At 38.0% G+C, this 19,391-nt stretch overlaps 1 protein-coding gene across 3 annotated transcripts in view; it reads right to left on the bottom strand.

Annotated features, from left to right (window-relative positions):
• FBXL20 (F-box and leucine rich repeat protein 20) overlaps positions 1-19,391 on the bottom strand; it is an 88,849-nt gene that overhangs the window by 54,259 nt on the left and 15,199 nt on the right. Inside the window, exon 2 of one of the 3 annotated variants that reach the window (XM_044389270.3) lies at positions 7,238-7,362. The exons of the other annotated variants lie outside the window; for them this stretch is intronic. The gene's annotated coding sequence lies outside the window, so the exon portion shown is untranslated. The remainder of the gene's footprint in view (positions 1-7,237; positions 7,363-19,391) is intronic. 3 annotated transcript variants of the gene reach the window in all.

Here is a 19,391-nt window from a genome sequence, read left to right as displayed (position 1 = left end):
GGACGCTTAACCAACTGCGCCACCCAGGGGCTCCTACATATTTATCTTAAAAGCCCAATAATGCAGTTTTATAATTACTGTGTCACACATGTGTCTTTTAATTCAGTTGAACTAATATAAGAGAAAAATTTATTTACAGCCTTCTATATTTACTCCTGTAATTAACTTTTACAGTGCTTTTCCTTCAAGTTACCATCTGGAACCATATCCTTTCAGCTTGAAGGACTTCCTTTAGTATTTCATGTAAAGCAGTATTTCATGTCTGCTAACAACAAATTCTCTGTGTTTGCTATTCTGGGAATGTCTCTGTCTATTTTGCCTATATTTTTCAGTAATAGCTTTCTTTGCTGGATATAGAATTCACTTAAATTATTTCTGAAGGGAAATTCACATAAAATACACCATTTTAAAGTACAATTCAATGGCATTTAGTATTTACAATGTTACGCAACTGCCACATCTCTCTAGTTCCAAAGTTTTCATTCCCCCAATTGGGTGTTCTCATTAAGTAATCACTCTCAAGACCTACCACCCCATATCCTCCAACTCCCAGACCTAGCCAACCACTATTCTCCTTCCTATCACTATAGATTTCCCTACTCTAGATATTTCACATAAGTGGAATCATTCAATGTGATCTTTTATGTCTGGCTTATTTAATTTTTTATAAAATTTTTGAGGTTTACCCATATAGTACCGTATCTCAGTAATCCATTCCATTTTATGGCTGAAAAATCTTCCATTCTATGGATATACCAAATGTTTATCCATTCATCTGTCAATGGACACTTGGATTGCTTCTACCTTTTGACTACTGTGAATATTACTGCTATGAACATCTGTGCACAAGTACTTTTATGAATATTTCTTTTCAATTCTTTTGGTATCTATCTAGGAGTGGAATTTCTGGGTTGTTTGGTACTTATAACTTTTTAAGGAACTACCAAAGTGTTTTCCACAGTAACCGTACCAATTTACACTGCCACCAAAAGTTTTAAATTTCTCTACATTGGGGGCGCCTAGCTGGCTCAGTCAGTGAGAGCATGTGACTCTTGATCTCAGGCTCATGAGTGTGAGCCCCATGCTAAGTGGAGTTTACTACTTAAAAAGAAAACAAATTTCTCCACATCATAGTCAATACTTCTTATTTTCCCATTTTTTCTATTCTTAATTATATTCATCCTCGTGGTATAAAGTGCTATTTCATTATAGTTTTGATTTGCCTTTCCCTAATGACTAGTGATATTGAACATATTTTCCTGTTTGTTTGCATTTCATACATCTTCTTCGAGGAAATGTCTATTCAAGTCCTTTGACCTTTATAAAACTGGGTTGTTTTAACTGCTTTGTAAGGGTTCTTTAAATACTGTGGATATAAGACCCTTACCACATATATGATTTACAAATAATTTCTCCCATTCTTTCGGTTGTCTTTTAATTTCTTGAGTGTTCTTTGATATGTGAATATAGAATTCTTAATTAACAATTTTAACTTTCTACACTTTGACTTGTTACTCAGCTGCTTTCTGGCTTCCATTGTTTCTGGTGAAAAGTCAACTGTCAATCATATTGCTGTTCTCGTGTATATCATGAATTCTTTCTGTCTTGTTTTCCAAAATTTTTCTTTGTATCTGGATTTAAACAATTCAATGAGAGGTGTAGACCTCTTTGTGTTAGTCCTATTCGATTTTTGGACGTGTAGATACACGTTTTTCATCAAATTTGGGGAATTTTCAGCTATTATTTCTTCAAATATTTTTTTCTGACTCTCTCTCCTATCTCCAACTGTCTGTATTGTTGGTATAGTTGATGTCCCACGGATTCCCAAGGTTCTGTTAATTTTGTTTCATTCTTTTCTTCAAACTGGATTATTTTACTGTTGTCTTCAAGTCCATGGATTCTTTCTGTGTGATCTCCAATTTGACTTCTGAGTTCCTCTGCTAGTGATTTTGTCATTTATTCTACTTTTCAACTTCAGAATTTCCATTTGAGTCTTTTTTATTTATATTTCTTTACTGACATTCTCTATTTGAGTCACTGTCACCACACTCTCCTTTAATTATTTAAACCTGGTTTCCTCTAGCCTTTTTTTTTTTTCTTAAGTAGGCTCCACACCCAGTGCAGAGCCCAACGCAGGGCTTGAACTCACAACCCTGAGATTAAGACCTGAGGTGAGACCAGGAGTCAGACGCTTAACTGATGGATCCACCCAGGCACTGCTCCTTTAGTCTTTAAACATGTTTATATTAGCTGCTTTGAAAGTGGTAAGTAGTCTTTTAGCCGCAAATAATAAAGTATGGTAAGAAATACACTAAAGAGAGAACTGTGCAGTTTGCAAGAAAAAAAAAATTAGAAGACATATAGAGGGTCTAGATCTTGCTATACTGGAAAATAAAACCATTCCTCATCTTCTGTCTCTCAAGCCATAAGTTTCTCAAAAAGAGAACTACCCACAGGGTAAAATATCAGATAAAAGATGTGGCTATAAGTTCCTTTTAAAAACCTCAGAAAATTTTAAAGCCATGCCTAGTTGACTCTCTCAACTAGACAAGAAGTCCTCTAAGAAGCTTAAGGGAATTATCACACAACAGCCTGACACAACCAAACTAGAGACAGGCCTGTCTTAAAATGAGTTATAATGTTGTAGCTTTTGGGACACAGAATAACAGAAATCAAATTCCTAGAAAATCCTAGACATTTTTTTATTATTTTTTAAGATTTTATTTATTTGAGAGAAAGAGAATGTGAGCACGAGTGGGGGGAAGAGTAGAGGGGGTGGGGCAAGCTGACTCTGCGCTGAGTGTAGAGCCCAACACAGGACTCAATCTCACGATCCTGACACAACGACCTGAGCTGAAATCAAGAGTCAGACGCCCAACCAACTGAGCCCCTGGGGCCCTAAAGATCCTAGAAATTTTAAAGGAACACGTACCAGTTGGATTAAAAGGGACAGAGAGATTATTCAAAATGAAAAGAGGCCCCTGGGATCCCAACTTTCTATAGGAAGGAAGTCACTGAGAAAGATATTCAGCTTCGTAAGACATTTCTTATGTAGAAGGAGACACCTCCCAGAAAGCAGCATTAAGAGGCCAGAAGAATCACGGAGAACAAAAGATTAGGGAACCATTCCCAGGAAAACAGAACTGGGCCCCAGTCAAGGCACTTTTCCTGCTCCTGGAGTAGAGGACCCTGACAACATGTGCCCAGCTAGATTTCAGAACTGATAAGAACCAACAATTGCCATGTGCCTCCTGTTATCTCCCCATTTTCTAGAAGGAATGTCTATTGCCATTATTCTATCCCTGTGACAACAGTGTATATTGTGTGTTTGGGGCAGACAACTTTTCTTTTTCGTTTACAAGTCTCTGGATCAAGAGAAACTGCATAAGAGGACACCTGAAGTGGATATTTTGCATGTGATACGAATATGAATCCCTAGGGCGCCTGGGTGGCACAGTCATTGGGCATCTGCCTTTGGCTCAGGGCGTGATCCCAGCGTTCTGGAATCGAACCCACATCGGGCTCCTCTGCTGGGAGCCTGCTTCTTCCTCTCTCACTCCCCCTGCTTGTGTTCCCTCTCTCGCTGGCTGCCTCTCTCTCTCTCTGTCAAATAAATAAATAAATAAATAAATAAATAAATAAATAAATAAATAAATAAAATCTTTTAAAAAAAAATGAATGAATGAAATTTTAGGGTGCCTGGCTGGCTCAGTCAGTAAAGCATGCGACTCCTGATCTTGGGGTCATGAGTTTGAGCTCCATGTTGGGAGTAGAGATTACTTAAAAATAAATTTTAAAAAATAATAATAAAGAGCTCTTCCTCTCCTCTAAGGAAAAAAAAAGAATTAATTTTCCTAAAGAAATCCAGAGTTAAAGCTACATAAGATTTTCTTTTCACTATTTTTTTCCTATAAGTAATTTTTACTGATTATGCCATTCCTTCATTCAACTAACACCAGATGTTTTTCCGATTGGCTGATTTTCTTGCCAAAATCTAAGAGGAAAAACATTTTTGTATGGCTAAATAAACCTAAAACAAAGTAAGTTTGTAATTCCTCTGCCCAACATCTTGTCCCTAGTAGAAATATAATTGTATTTTAAATATAAACTACTGTCAGTGCATCATCATCTCATGAGTAAATTTATCCCAAGAAAGAAATTCTTAGATTAAAAATACCAAGGAAGGGATACACTTAGAAAACAGACACATTATTTAATAGGTCAAACTTTCTGCTTTGGACGCCTTCTAACATCTGACTCGACATTCTGAGCTTTCTTTTATCCTGACTTCTGTTTACCAACCAAAATCTATATCCACTACCAATTCACTGCTCTCAGTATAAAATAAGTATACACCTTTATTTTGCTTTCTGTTGATTATTTCTTTCAATTATTCAGTTTTAACTATCGCCAGCAACATTTTAGGGCCCTGAGGACTCCATGAACTTTGATGATCTACTGGGTATGACTGGAACTCATTTCGGATGCTGCTCAATCCAGGAAATCTCCCATGCCCTACTGAAAATTTCTTTTGAGGTTATGAAGTGAAAGGAAAGAACTGAAAACTCAAAGTAGCAATATAATTACTTGTCCTCTCTCCTCCTCCTTCACGTCCTCTAGCCCTACCCCATCTATATAAACATTAAAGAACTAAGAGTAGATACAGCCAGGCAACAATGGGATTTGACTCCGGATTAGCAAATATTTAACCCGTAATCTCATATTCCAAACGCCACAGGGGTTGGTAAATCAAGGGAAAGTAGAGTTTGATTTCCTCATGTACAAATTCTAGCCAATGTGCCAGAAACTGAAAACTGGCAGAAGCTGTGGAATTTTCCAAGACATATGTCAGATAGTAATTTTACAATTCACTCACAAACACACATTCTAAATCATCTTACGGTTATGGAAATATTTCCAAAGCAATAGTATTTTAACACAGCCATGGCATTTATTTGTAGAAAAAGCATTCTCCTGCTTTAGATAACATAAGAAACAAAGTACACAGCACCCTAGATATCCTAACTGCATGTCAGAAATTATATTTAAATTTAAAAGGAACCAAAAGAAACAGTGTTAAATTAGAACAAAGACTCTTTAAACCAGAAGCGAAGAAAAAACTTTATAAGAAAGTCATTAAGGTAAAGTGATACCAAGTTAAGAGAACAAGGAAATCTATTAGACTTCTTAGGCCATGGTATGGGTCAGACAATGGTGCTATTATGAACAAGACAACTAAACAAAGGATGCAAGATATAGCTAGATATTTGGCTGGTATTAACTGATAAATATCTGGAAAGAGGTCTCTACAATATGCCATAAAATTTCACTGAATTTTTATATAAAAAAATCAACCAAGACAAAAGGACTGGAAAAACAGCAGAGTCCTCCTTATCCCCACATTCTATAGAATCTTCTAGGAGGTTCTGGTTGCCTCTTTCTTTCTTTCTCTTTTTTTTTTTTTGCCTTTCTTTTTCTAAATATGCTTGACTTGTCAAATTTAGATTTATCTACTGACATCCTGCCATGGAAAGTAAGTATTTAGTTTTAACTTCTATCCCCATCCTCCACATCCCATTAATTTTGTCAGTCTTTGTTTAAATCAAGAGTCAGTGTGAAAGGATTGAGATACTAGTCAGTACTCAGCCAACTCAGCCAAGGAGAACAGTAAGACCACACACTTCTCTCTACAAATTAATGACTACCTCATTTTTTTTCCTGTTTTCTATGTATTTTTAGCTTTTCCTCAAAAGCTCCAACATCTGTCACATGTCTATCAGTACTTTCCATTTGCTCATATACATCAGATACTTTTTCCTGCAGCTGTACCTTCCCAAAACCCTTTTTTCTTTCTTCTGCTTCACTCTCTGTTGGGGGACGCTCTGGACTGGCTACACAGCTGTCATCTTGGGCTCTTCTCTCTGAATTCTGCTTCTTGAACCTGATTTCTTCTCCCTTGCTATTTAGGGGCAACTTACGAACAAAAAAAGCTCATAAGAACTGGAATGTTGGAGTCACTTGCACATCTAAAAACATCTTTATTCTAGACTCACATTTGACTGATAATTTGGCTGGGAATAAAATTATAGGTAGGAAATCTTTCCCATTGAAGATATATGAAGACACAGCTTGATGCATTTCTATCTCCCTTTGTTACTACTGTGATGGGTAATGCCATTCTGATTGGTCCTTTGAATGTAACCTCTAGTTACGCCTTCTGGAAGCTTTTAGTAAAGTCCCTGTATCTCCAGTTTACTCAATTTCATAATCACACCTTTGGGTCTTTGTCTTTTTTACTATTCATTCAGCTTCTTCAATTTACAAATCTATGACTTGGAAAATGCTTTGGAGATTTTTTTGGACATCATTTCTATTTTCTCTGTCCTCTCATATTTGAATTTATATTAGTTAATTATTGGACCTCTTGGTCTATCTTTAATTAAAAAAAATTTTTTTTTTCCTCTGGGGGGTGCCTGGGTGGCTCAGTTAGTTAAGCATCTGCCTTTGGCTCAGGTCATGATCCCAGGATCCGTCCGGCTCCCTGTTCAGCAGGTAGCCTGCTTCTCCCTCTGCCCCTCCCCCTCCCCCTGCTCCTGTTTTTTTTTTTCCCCCTCTCTCTCTCTCATGCTCTCTTTCTGCCTCAAATAAAATCTTTAAAAAAATTATTTTCCCCTATTTCCCTCCTTTAATCTTTTTGTTCTAATTCCTAGGAAACTGCTTCAACTTTATCTACAATCCTTCCACTATTTGGAAGGGGGCATAATTATAATTTTTTTTTTATTTGTAAAGGTTATTTCTTATTTGTTGAAGGATTTTCAAAATAACATCCTGTTCTTTTGAAGATGCAACATTTCATTTCTTAGAGATTAAAACCCTCTTCCCCCTCCACCCCAGTGTTCTCCCCTTTGCTCTTGCCTTGTCCCTTATTTGTTTGGCCTCTCATTTTATTTTAAAATATTTATTTATTTATTTTGAAAGAAAGAGAGAGAGACAGCACCTCTGAGGGGAGTGGCAGAGGGAGAGAGAGTCTTAAGCAGACCCTGTGCTAATCTTATGACGCTGAGATCACAACCTGAGCCAAAAACCAAGAGTCAGCCACTCAGCTGACTGTGCCACGCAGGTACCCCTGGCCTCTTATTTTAGAGGCTTTCCTCAACTATCTGGTTATTCCTTGGCTGTCCACTCCTATTCATGACATTAAGCTAAATGGAAGCTCATTTTTATTTCAAAGACCCACCAGTCTGTATGCAGATTTTCATTTAATTCCTTGGCTCCAAACCCCTATCCTCTTCATGCATCTGATGTTCCTGGATCCAGAACCCTCAGCTTCCATTTTCTTGGAGAAAAAAAATCTCCAGTTTCCTAAAGGAGGAAGAAGTAGTTTGCATGATTCAACCACTTCATATAAGACTTTTAAATACTACCAATTTTTTTTTTTTTTTAACATTACCTACTTTTAATCCCAAGCCTCATCCTTGTCTTTTCAGAGACATTTTGCCAACCTCTGGGGAGGTTCTGTTGGGTAAACCCATTTGCTTGCCTTTGCAGACAGCCCAGGGTGTACCTTCCTCCATTCGGTTAAATCACTTAACATTCTTCTATCCATTTTTTATCTTCTAAAAAATAGTTGATATTTTGCATCTATGGTGACTTCTTCTTCCACTCATTTTTGTCCCTGGGGTCTTATGCCTCCTTTGATTCCTTTATTGCAATTTTAGTACTATTTGAAGAGGAAAGGAAATACATGTACTCTCAGTCAAACCCGCATGTTTGATCAAAATTCTCATGCACTATTTTTAGATGTCTTGGATAAAATCATTAAGTATACTTACTAAACTTATGGAGACTACAAAACCCATTAGGATAAATAATATCTTTGTTAACAGAATCAAGATTCAATATGATTTCTAAAGGACAGTATCAAGAGGAAACTAAATAGGGATAAGTTAAAAAATCTTTCATTTAGATGAAGCAATTACCAGTTACATAAATACAAAGCAGGAAACCTGGTTTCACAAAAAAACTTAGACAATTTTAGTTTATTATGAGTCATTCATGTGACTTGGTGGAACAAATTTTAAAAGGAAAGAAAAACTATAATCTTAGGTTACGTTAATGGGAAGCATAAGGACTAGATCAAGCAAGAAAACTACTCTACTGTACATTTTGAATGGTTGTCAAGAACTAATGTCACCTTTGAAAAAGGGAACTGACTAAATATAATTTAGAAGATGGATCCTAGGATATTGAGACATTCCAAACTAAGTCTTAGGGAAAATGGTAACGATAAGAGGAATATTCAGAGTCTTGAATGGAAGAACATTACAGTTGCTATCAAATATCTGAAGACTTGTCCTTTAGAATCACGCAGGTCTCTATTATTCCAGATAGCCAACCTAGAAGAATGAAGGCAATCTGTATTAAGACAAATATGGCTTGCGGCGTTAAGCGTCTGCCTTCAGCTCAGGTCATGGTCCCTGCATCCTGGGATCGAACCCCACAACAGGCTCCCTGCACAGCAGGGAGTCTGCGTTTCCCTCTCCCTCTCACCCTCCCCCCAGTCATGCTCTCTTTCTCTCTCTCAAATAAATGAATAAAATAAAATCTTCAAAAAAAGACAAATATGGCTTAAGTGGTGCCTGGGTGGCTCAGTCGGTTAAGCGTCTGCCTTCAGCTCAAGTCATGATCTCAGGGTCCTGGGATCGAACCCCGCTGTCAGGCTCCCTGCTTAGCAGGGACTCTGTTTCTCCCTCTCCCTCTGCCCTTCCACATCCACTCATGCTCTGTCAAATAAATAAATAAAATCTTTTAAAAAAGACAAATACAGCTTACATAAATTTATGAAGCTGTGAGCTCTCTCCATTACTGGTCAGCCAGTCTACCCATTAACAGGAATGTCACAGAGTAGATTCTTTCACTGAAAAGGAGCTTGAACTAGATGAAATTAAGTTTTGTATCACTAAAAGAACCACTGGAAAGAAACTGGGGCACCTGGCTGGCTCAGTCGGAAGAGCAAGCCACTCTTGATCTTGGGGTGGTGGGTTTGTGATGATTAGTTTAAAAAATTAATAATGGGATGCCTGGGTGGCTCAGTCAGTTAAGCATCTGCCTTTGGTTCAGGTCATGATCCCAGGACCCTGGGCTCAAGTCCCATACAGGGCTTTTTGCTCAGCGGGGAGCCCGCATCTCCCTCTGCCTGCTGTTGCCCCTGCTTGTGTGTGCTCGCTCTCTCTCTCTGACAAATACATAAAATCTTAAAATAATAATAATAATAATAATAATAAAATCTTTAAAAAAATAAAGAAACCAAGAGATGAAGAAGGTATTATATATCATTACAATATAATATTATATATATATTATATAATGATAAAAGGGGTCAATTCATCAAGAGGATATAACAATTGTAAATATTTATGCACCTAAATATATAAAACAAATAGTAACAGAACTAAAGGGAGAAATAAATAGAAGTTTTATTTCTACTCTCAATAACAGAACTGCCAGACAGGGAATCAATAAGGAAACAGAAGATCGGAACAACAGTGTAGACCTAACAGACATATACAGAACATTCCATCCAACAGCAGCAGAATACACATTCTTCTCAAGTGCACACAAAAACATTCCCCAGGACAGGAGCACCTGGGTGGCTCAGTCAGTTAGGCATCAGACTCTGATTTCAGCTCAGATCATGATCTCTGGGTCTTGAGATTCAGTATCCCCCCTTTTGGGCTCTGCCCTCAGCAAAAGAGTCTGCCTAAGATTCTCTCCGTCTCCCTCTCCCCTTCCCCACACATGCTGCATGCTCACACACACACTCTCTCTCAAAAAAATAAAGAATTAATTAAAGAAAAAAAGACATTCTCCAGAACAGAACATATTAGGGCACAAAACAAATCTCAACAAATTCAGTAAGACAGACATTATATCAAGTATCTTTCTTGATCACAATGGTATTCCAATATGTTTTCCAACACCACCAATTCTCCAATCTGTAGCAGACACTAACTGGTTATCCTACAAATTTAACTCAATGCCAACACTATCGACAGGAGACCAAATCATATCCCACAGGTTGAGGGCTTAGTCTCACACAATTCCCCACTTGAGATCCCAACTGCAAACCTAGGTTGCTACCTGTGCTTCAGACTAACTGGCTATAAATTGGTGGTTCCCATGATCCCCTCCTCAGGTTCAATTTATTCACTCGAGAGGCTCATAGAACCCAGAGAAATACATTAACTTGCACTTGCCAGCTTATTATATAGATACAGATGAACAGCCAGGTGAAGAGGTACATAGGATGAGGTCCAAAATGTTCTGAGCACAGGAGCTACTGTCCCCGTAAGAACTGGGGTGGGCTACCCTCCTGGTATGTGATGCCACCAACACGGAAGATCTCTGAACCTCATCATTTTGAGTTTTTAATGAGGCTTCATTATATACGCATGATTGTTTAAATCACTGGCCATCTGCAAGTGATTCAACTCCCGGCCCCTCTATCTTCTTGGGGTTGGAGGAGTAGAGGAATGGGACTGAAAGTTCCAACCCTCTAGTCGTGGTTGGTTTCCTTGGCAACCAGCCTCCATCCTTTGAGGCTTACAAGACAGAGGCTTTCCAAAAGTCACTTTATTAACATAAACGCAGCTGTGGTTCAAAGGGGCTTGTTATGAGTAACAAGATGCCATTTCACCTTTATGACTCTAAACTGAGGACAAAAGATCGATTATAACAATAAAAGAAGTTTCCATTGCTCTTATCATTTAGGAATTTCAAGGGTTTAAGGAGTTGTGAGCCAAGAATTGTGGACAAAGACCAACATACGTATTTATTACTGATAAGTCAGCCTCCATCTGTGGTATACAACACTTCATGCTCTGAGTTTCTCAGGCAGATGTCCTGCAGACAAATCGTGATCTGCCTCTTGCCAATATTCTCCTCTATGGGCACTTCTGTTTGACCTTCCCATATAAGCAGGATTGCAGATGTCCCATAGTTTCAAAGATGGGAGTTTATATTCCTGTTTTATTTGATTTTTCAAATGAGCCTGGAAATAATTTTACTTTCCCGTCTTAAAACCAGAAAGAGGCGATGTCTGTAATCTTTCAAGTCCGATAACCTTGAAAATGAGCCAACTACTGTTCAAGGGCTAAATGTTTACGTTTGATAATTAACTCCCAAAGGATAACACAATTGAATTCAAGAACTCAAATGCTCAAACTACTTCTTGTTTTCAAAGAGAGCCTACAGTTTCTCATCTCTATGGCTTTTTATCTTCTACCTAGAAATCTACCCATTTTTAATGCTCTGCTCCAGGGGCGACTGGGTGGCACAGTAGGCTAACGTCTGACTCTTGGTTTCAATTCAGGCCGTGATCTCAAGGTCATGAGATCTAGCCCCACAACGTGCTCCATGCTCAGTACGGAGTCTGCTTAAGATGATCTCTCCTTCTCCCTCGGCCCTTCCCCTGCTGATGCTCGTTCTCTCTCTCTAAAATAAATAAAGAAATCTTAAAAAAATACTCTACTCCAATTTCATATCCTTCATGAAAGCATCTCTGATCCTCTCTGTTACAGAGGAATGTCTCCCACTTCAGGTTTCCATGAGGAAGAACTTTTTTCTTTTTTGTTTCTTTTTTCTTTTTTTTTTTTAAGATTTTATTTATTTATTTGACAGAGATAGAGACAGCCAGCAAGAGAGGGACCACAAGCAGGTGGAGTGAGAGAGGAAGAAGCAGGCTCATAGCAGAGGAGCCTGATGTGGGGCTCGATCCCATAACGCCAGGATCACGCCCTGAGCCAAAGGCAGATGCTTAACCGCTGTGCCATCCAGGCACCCCATCCATGAGGAAGAACTTTTTTCTAAACCCACCCCTGGCTTTTCTGTACTTCTTTATTGATAGAGATGGAATATCTTATCTGAACCTACCTGACTAGTTAATCTTAGAAGCAAGAAGAGCAAACTTGGCTCATCTGTGTTTCTACCTTTTCAAGGTCTGGAGCTAACATTCTCAATTTCTTTAGGGACAGACTCTCCCCTGTGCAGGAAGGTTCAATCCAGTACAGCCCTGCTTGGAACCAGGAGGGTCTACCTAAAGAACTTAGGCTAAAAAGCAAAATTTGATTCACACACTGAAAGCTGTATCCTCCAACCTAGTCTCTTATTAATATAAGTGATTATTTTGGCCCCTATCTGCCACTCCTGTTTTCTGCATTTGTCTAGAACTTTGGAAAGGATAAGCGGGATGCTTTATTTGAGACTACTTCAGAAATCCCAATATTCTATAGGTAGAGAAGTTCTCTTGCTTCCCTATAATCCATAGCACATTGTTTATAGTTCTGTTATAGAGTTTAAATTTTGTTTACTGTGTTGACTGTTTTCTAACTCACTAGGCTAGTGTTGCAATTATTTGTCTTGACCTGTCTTGTCACTCCCTGGAAGACTGGCTCAAAAGGTTTGGCTTTATTTTGCTGGACTCGAAAGGAACGTAGTACTAAAGATACTGCCCTACTTTGTCCAAAACATTTACAGGCAAATGTTTTAGTCACTGCTATCTGTGGGACAGATAACAGAGCAAACAACAGACTAACCAAAGAGCTAGGGAGGAAAGGACCAGAGAAAGAGATGTCCATAAGGGTGTTGAAAAGTCCCAACATATTCCTGGGAATCTAAAGGCCCCATGCATGCCCAGGGTTGTACACATGCTCAGGAAAGACCTGAGAATCCCTAAGCTGTCGCTTCTGGCTGATCTTAAGGGTGTGTAAAAGCAGGAAGTGAAGGCTAAGGCATATGTGAACTGACTGGCTGAGTGCTGAAGGCATGTTCCAACATGTACATAGAGCCTCTCAGCAAAGACTGACAATTTTTGGTTGCAAGTGTTTAAGGAAATCTCTGTAAAATCCTTAGCTGACTACTACACTAATGGAACAGACATTTCAGTGATTACATACGACAAAGAATGCAGACTTGACAGAACTAGTTCAGAAAAGATACTCAACAAACAATACTACAATAAGCAGGATCAACAAACCCTGGAGGGGAGAGAATGTGATTTCTAGAGTTGCCACATTTTAATATTCAAGATGCTCTGTTTTCAATCAAAAACTACAAAGCATGCAAAGAAAGTATTTGCAAACCATATATATGATAAAGGTTTAGTATCCAAAATAAAGAACTCTTGGGGTGCTTGGGTGGCTTAGTCAGTTAAGTATCTGACTCTTGATCTCAGCTCAGGTCTTTATCTCAGGGTCGTGAGTTCAACCCCTGCACTGGGCATGGAGCCTACAAGAAAGAAAGACAGAAAGCAGATGGATGGGTAGATGGATGGACAGACAGAAAGAAGGAAGGAAAAACGAAAGAAGAAAGAAAGAAAGAAAGAAAGAAAGAAAGAAAGAAAGAAAGAAAGAGAAGAAAGAAAAGGAAGAAAAGAAAGAAAAGAAAGAAAGACGGGGCGCCTGGGTGGCACAGTGGTTAAGCGTCTGCCTTCGGCTCAGGGCGTGATCCCGGCATTATGGGATCGAGCCCCACATCGGGCTCCTCCGCTATGAGCCTGCTTCTTCCTCTCCCACTCCCCCTGCTTGTGTTCCCTCTCTCGCTGGCTGTCTCTATCTCTGTCAAATAAATAATAAAATAAATCTTTAAATAAAAAAAGAAAGAAAGAAAATTCTTTTAACTCAACAATAAAACAAATAACCCAATTAAAAAATGTGCAAATAATTTGAATAATACACAAATGGTCAAAAGCACATGAAAAGATGCTCAACATCATTAGTCATAAGGGAAATATAAAACAAAACCACAATGAGATACTACTTCACACTCACTAGGATGTCATAAACAAAAATGGGAGGGGGTTGGAAAAAGAAAAGAACAACTGTCAGTAAAGATATGGAGAAGTCTGAACCACTCTACATGGTTGGTGGGAATGTAAAATGGTGCGGCTGCTGTGGAAAAGTTTGGCAGTTCCTCAATATGTTAAAGATAAAATTACCACACGATCGAGCAATTCCACTCCTAGGTACATACACATAAGAACTGAAAACAGATTTTAAACACATATTTGTTCATAAGAATATTCATAGCAGCTGGGGTGCCTGGGTGGCTCAGTTGGTTAAGTGACCAACTCTTGATTTTGGACCAGGTCATGATGTCAGGGTTGTGAGATGAAGCCCCATGTTAAGCTCCACGCTCAGCAGGAAGTCAGCTTGAGATTCTCTCCCTCAGCTCCTCCCCTGCTCACACAAGCTCGCGCGCGCCCGCACACACACACTCGCTCTCTCTCTCTCAGAAAGAATATTCAGAGCAGCACTCTTTGCGATAGCCAAAAGGTGGAAACAACCCAGATATAAGTTAACACATGAATGGATAAACAATATGTGGTATATCAATACAATTAATTATTCCATCATAAAAAGGAATGAAGTACCGATACGTGCTACAACATTAACCTTGAAATTATCATGCTAAGAAGCCAGTCACCGAAGACTATATACTATACGATTCGATTCATATAAACTTCAGAAAAGAAAAATCTACAGAGACAGAAAATAGATTAGTGGTTGCTTGGAACAAAGGGGTTGTGGGAGGATAGACAAAGAGTACAAGTTTTTAAGGTATAGAAAATGGGGTGCCTGGGTGGCTCAATCAGTTAAGTGGCTGACTCTTGATCTCAGCTCAGGTCTTGACCTCAGGGTTGTGAGTTCAAGACCCGCATTGGGCTCCATGTCCAATTTACTTAAAATTAAAAATATATATATATAATTAATAAATAAATATATATATATAGTATATTGTATATACATATACAATATATGTTGTATATACATATACATAATATGTATATACAATTACATATTATGTATATGTATATACATAATATATATATATAATATATACATATTATGTATATATGTATATATTTGTATATATGTGTATATATGTATTATACATATAATATATACATATACATAGTATATATATAAAATGTTCCAGAATATACATTATATATATAATATACACATATAATGTATATATGTATATATGTATATTATGTATATATATGTATAATACATATACATATAATATATACACATACATAATATATATATATAAAATGTTCCAGAATTAACTGTAGTGATGGTTTGCACATATCTGTGAATACACTAAAAGCCACAACATTCTATACTAGAAAAGGGTAAACTTTTTATAATGTGAATATCTCAATAAAAAAATTAAAATGTGTGCTCAAAGAGCTCTTTGAAGAAAGAAAAATAAATTCATAGTAGACTTCTGAGTTACAGTAGGGTTCAAAAGAAAAAAATAGGGTTCAAAAGATAACAGAGGAGGGGTGACTGGATGGCTCAGTCATTTAAGCATCTGCCTTTGGCTCAGGTCATGATATCGGGGTCCTGGGATCAAGCCCTACTCAGCAGGGAGTCTGTTTCTCCCTCTCCCTCTGGCCCTCCACCCTGTTCATGCTTTCTCTCTCACCCTCTCTCAAATAAATAAAATCTTAAAAAAAAAAAAAGATAACAAAGGAATATCTTTAGGGTGCTGAGGGAAAATAAATGCCAACTCAGAGTTCTGTACCAGGTTAACCTAGAGGGACCCCAGTAATGAAGAGAAAAGAAAGATGTCCCCACATATATAATAACTGAGTTTGTCACCCATAAGTCCACACTAACTTTTAAGAAGGACCTACCTTCAAAGAAGAAAAGTGTACCAGGTACTTCTGCCTCTGCTTACAGTAGTGATGAAATAGATCATTCTCATGAACCCCCCAACCAAGGACCACTAAAAAGTTGGATGAAGTATTAAAAATGACAATAATAATAGACTTTTTTAAAGCAGGGATTAGGAAAAAATAGTATGAAGAACTATCAATCCAAAATCTAGAATCTGAGAGCCCAAAGAAGCAAGCCCAGAACAAGAATAAAACTTAATGTCAATACTATTAGATAAAATTTAATTCAATGCAGAATCATTAAGGGTCAAAAAGAGGTTTTCCTTATAGAAACAATTCACAAAGAAAATTTAACATTCTTTGAAGTTTATATATATAACAACACAGCTTCAAAATATATGAAGCAAGAACAGCACTATAAGAAGAAATAAAGAGGGGTGTCTGGGTGGCATAGTCGGTTAAGCAGCCAAGGCTTGGTTTCAGCTCAGGTCATGATCTCAGGGTCCCGGGATCAAGCCCCAAGCTGGGCTCAGGGCTTAGTGCTCATCACGGAGTCTACTTGTCTCTCTCTCTCTCCCTCTTCCTCTGCCCCTCACCCCCAACTCACTCGCATGCTCTCTCTCAAATAAATAAATACATTTTTAAAACAAAAGAAGAAATAAATTTCAACACGGCTGGAGAATTTTACTATTCTTAAACCAACAGACAAAACAGGTAAAAAGTTAATAGAGACTTACAGGATCTGAATAACACATATAATAAGCTTGATTGAAGAGATGTTTGATGAACTCGGCCAAGTAACAACTTAAAACACATCCAGAATCCAATTACTTCTTAAACTTCCACCACAATCAACTTCATACAAGATACAACTATCACGTTTCTGAATTACTGCAAGAATCTTAAACACCAGTTACATACTACTTCTCCACAAAACAAGAATGATCCTTTCAAAACCTGAATTATATCACATTCCTCTTCTGCCCCAAAATCCCTCAGGCTTCCCTTGTCAGAATAAAATGCAGGGCTTAAAATGGGCAACGGGGCCATTCAAGATCTTCCCTGCTCTCCATCAACCCCCTCTCCATTCTCACTCCTAACTCTCTGACCTCCTTCCCTCCTCCCACAGCAACCCAACTTCACCATGATCTGGCCACAGTGATCTACCTGGTGGCCATTCCTGGAACACATCAAGCACACTCCCACCTTCATTTTTGCATTCCTTTGCCTGTAATGGTCCTTCCTTGCTCCATCATTTCTTTCTTTTTCTTTTTCTTTTTTTTAAGATTTTTTTCCCTTAAGTAATCTCTACACCCAACACGGGGCTCAAATTCATAAACCTGAGATAGAGTCACGTGCTTCACCAACTGAGCACGAGGTGCTGCTCTCCATGATTTCAGTCTTCACACATTTTTAGCAGTGAAGTCTTCCTTAACCATTCTATGTAACTATGAACCATGCCCAGCTCCCTTCCTCTTTTTCTTGTCCTTTTTTTCCACAGTACTTACCAGCATCAGACATATTATGTAATCATTTTTTTAAAAAGATTTTATTTATTTATTTGACAGAGACAGCCAGCGAGAGAGGGAACACAAACAGGGGGAGTGGGAGAGGAAGAAGCAGGCTCCCAGCAGAGGAGCCCGATGGGGGACTCGATCCCCGAACGCTGGGATCACGCCCTGAGCCGAAGGCAGACGCTTTAAGGACTGCGCCACCCAAGCGCCCCTATTTTTTTAAATCGGTTTTATGTCAAATTCCCTTCACTAAATTTTTTTTTTTTTAAAGATTTTATTTATTTATGTGACAGAGAGACAGCCAGCGAGAGAGGGAACACAGCAGGGGAGTGGGAGAGGAAGAAGCAGGCTCCCAGCAGAGGAGCCCGATGTGGGACTCGATCCCGGAAAGCTGGGATCACGCCCTGAGCCGAAGGCAGACGCTTAACGACTACGCTACCCAGGCGCCCCCCTTCACTAAATTTTAAACTCCCATAGGGCAATTCTTGTGTCTTGTCCACTTTTATACCCTCAGCATTAATAACAATCTCAGGCACGTAGAAAGTACTCAACAAATATTTGCTGACTGAATTAGTGATTAGAAAATGTAACAGAAAAAAAAAAGGTCCATTTATGATAATATTAAAAACTATAAAGTATGTAGAAATCAAACTAACAAAAACTGTAAAATCTTAAAGGAAGAACTCTATACAAATGTGCTGAAAAAAGCTAAATATGTACAATGTTCATGAATGGGAAAGAAAATATTATAAAGTTATGAATTTCCCCAATTTAATATATAAGGCCAATTAACCAGAATTGTGGTACTGGCAATAAAAAATAGACAAAAGAAACAGAGGACAATTCAGAAACAGACCTCTGAGTTCATTTAATGAGTTTTATGTTAGAAATGGCATTTTAAAACCAGTGGAGCAAAGATGGGCTAAACCATATTAGGACAACTGAGTATCCATATGGGGGGAAAGTTCACTTAAAACCCTATCTTAACAAAATAAACTTCAAGGAGATTAAAAACTTGAATTAAAAAAAATTTTAACATGACAAAATATGGAAGAATATTTATAATCTTGGGATAAGGGACACATTTTCTATATAAACACAAATAGCAAATATAAAGAGACAAAGCCCATTCAATGAAAAATCTTTGTAAATACATGAGGAGATAAAGGGCTAGTATTCAATATCAGGAATGCCTAGGGGGATTAAAAAAAAAGATACAACCCAATTTTTAACACTTGACAAAGGATAAAATAGGCAATCTATGGAAGAAATAAAAGTGATCAATATAAAACATCAAGACTAAAACATAAAACAGGAAGACACTCAATTTCAGTAGTAATAAGAAGAATACAAAATACAACTTTTCCTCTGTCACCAAAAAATTTTAAAGTTGGGAAACATCGAATGGGGGGATGGGTCAGTCCAGTGACGGGTATTAAGGAGGGCACGTATTGCAATGAGCACTGGGAGTTATAGGCAAACAATGAATCATAGAACACTACATCAAAAACTAATGAAGTACTGTATGGTGACTAACATAACGTAATAAAAATATAAAAGTTAAAAAAAAATAAAGTTGGGAAACATCATGTGTTAGTGAAGATATGATGAAACAAGTTCACTCATATACTATGGACCAAAACATAAATTTGGAAGGCAATCTGACAATATCTATTAAACCTAAAAATCATATATTCCCTATGATCCCAAAACCACTCTCCTTGCTATTTGCCATAAAGGAACACTTGCACATATACACCAGAACGCATATATGCGTACCAGAACATTTCTTGCATCGATGTTTATAATGCCAAGGAGAAAATCTAAAGGTCCATTAACAGTTAGCTTTATAAACTAGAATATTCACAGAATACTATGTAGCTGCTGAAAGAAATATACCTACAGATCTCTAAGACATACTGTAGTTAAAATTACAGAACGACAGACACAGTATGAAACTAATTATGTAAACACACACACAGAAAACTAATGCTATATAAAAACATAATAGAAGCGGCACCTGGGTGGCTCAGTCTGTTAAACGTCTGCCTTCGGCTCAGGTCATGATCCCAGAGTCCCAAGATTGATCCTCATGGTGGGCTCCCTGCTCATTGGGGAGTTCGCTTCTCCCTCTGCCCCTCTACCTGCTTATGCTCTGTCTCTCTCTCTCTCTCTCAAATAAACAAATCTTA

The sequence above is a fragment of the Ursus arctos genome, unplaced genomic scaffold (assembly GCF_023065955.2).
Source record: "Ursus arctos isolate Adak ecotype North America unplaced genomic scaffold, UrsArc2.0 scaffold_24, whole genome shotgun sequence".
Taxonomy (NCBI): Eukaryota; Metazoa; Chordata; class Mammalia; order Carnivora; family Ursidae; genus Ursus; species Ursus arctos.
The sequence above is the reverse complement of the archived record's forward strand: the minus strand, read 5'-3'. Positions and strand labels throughout refer to the sequence as shown.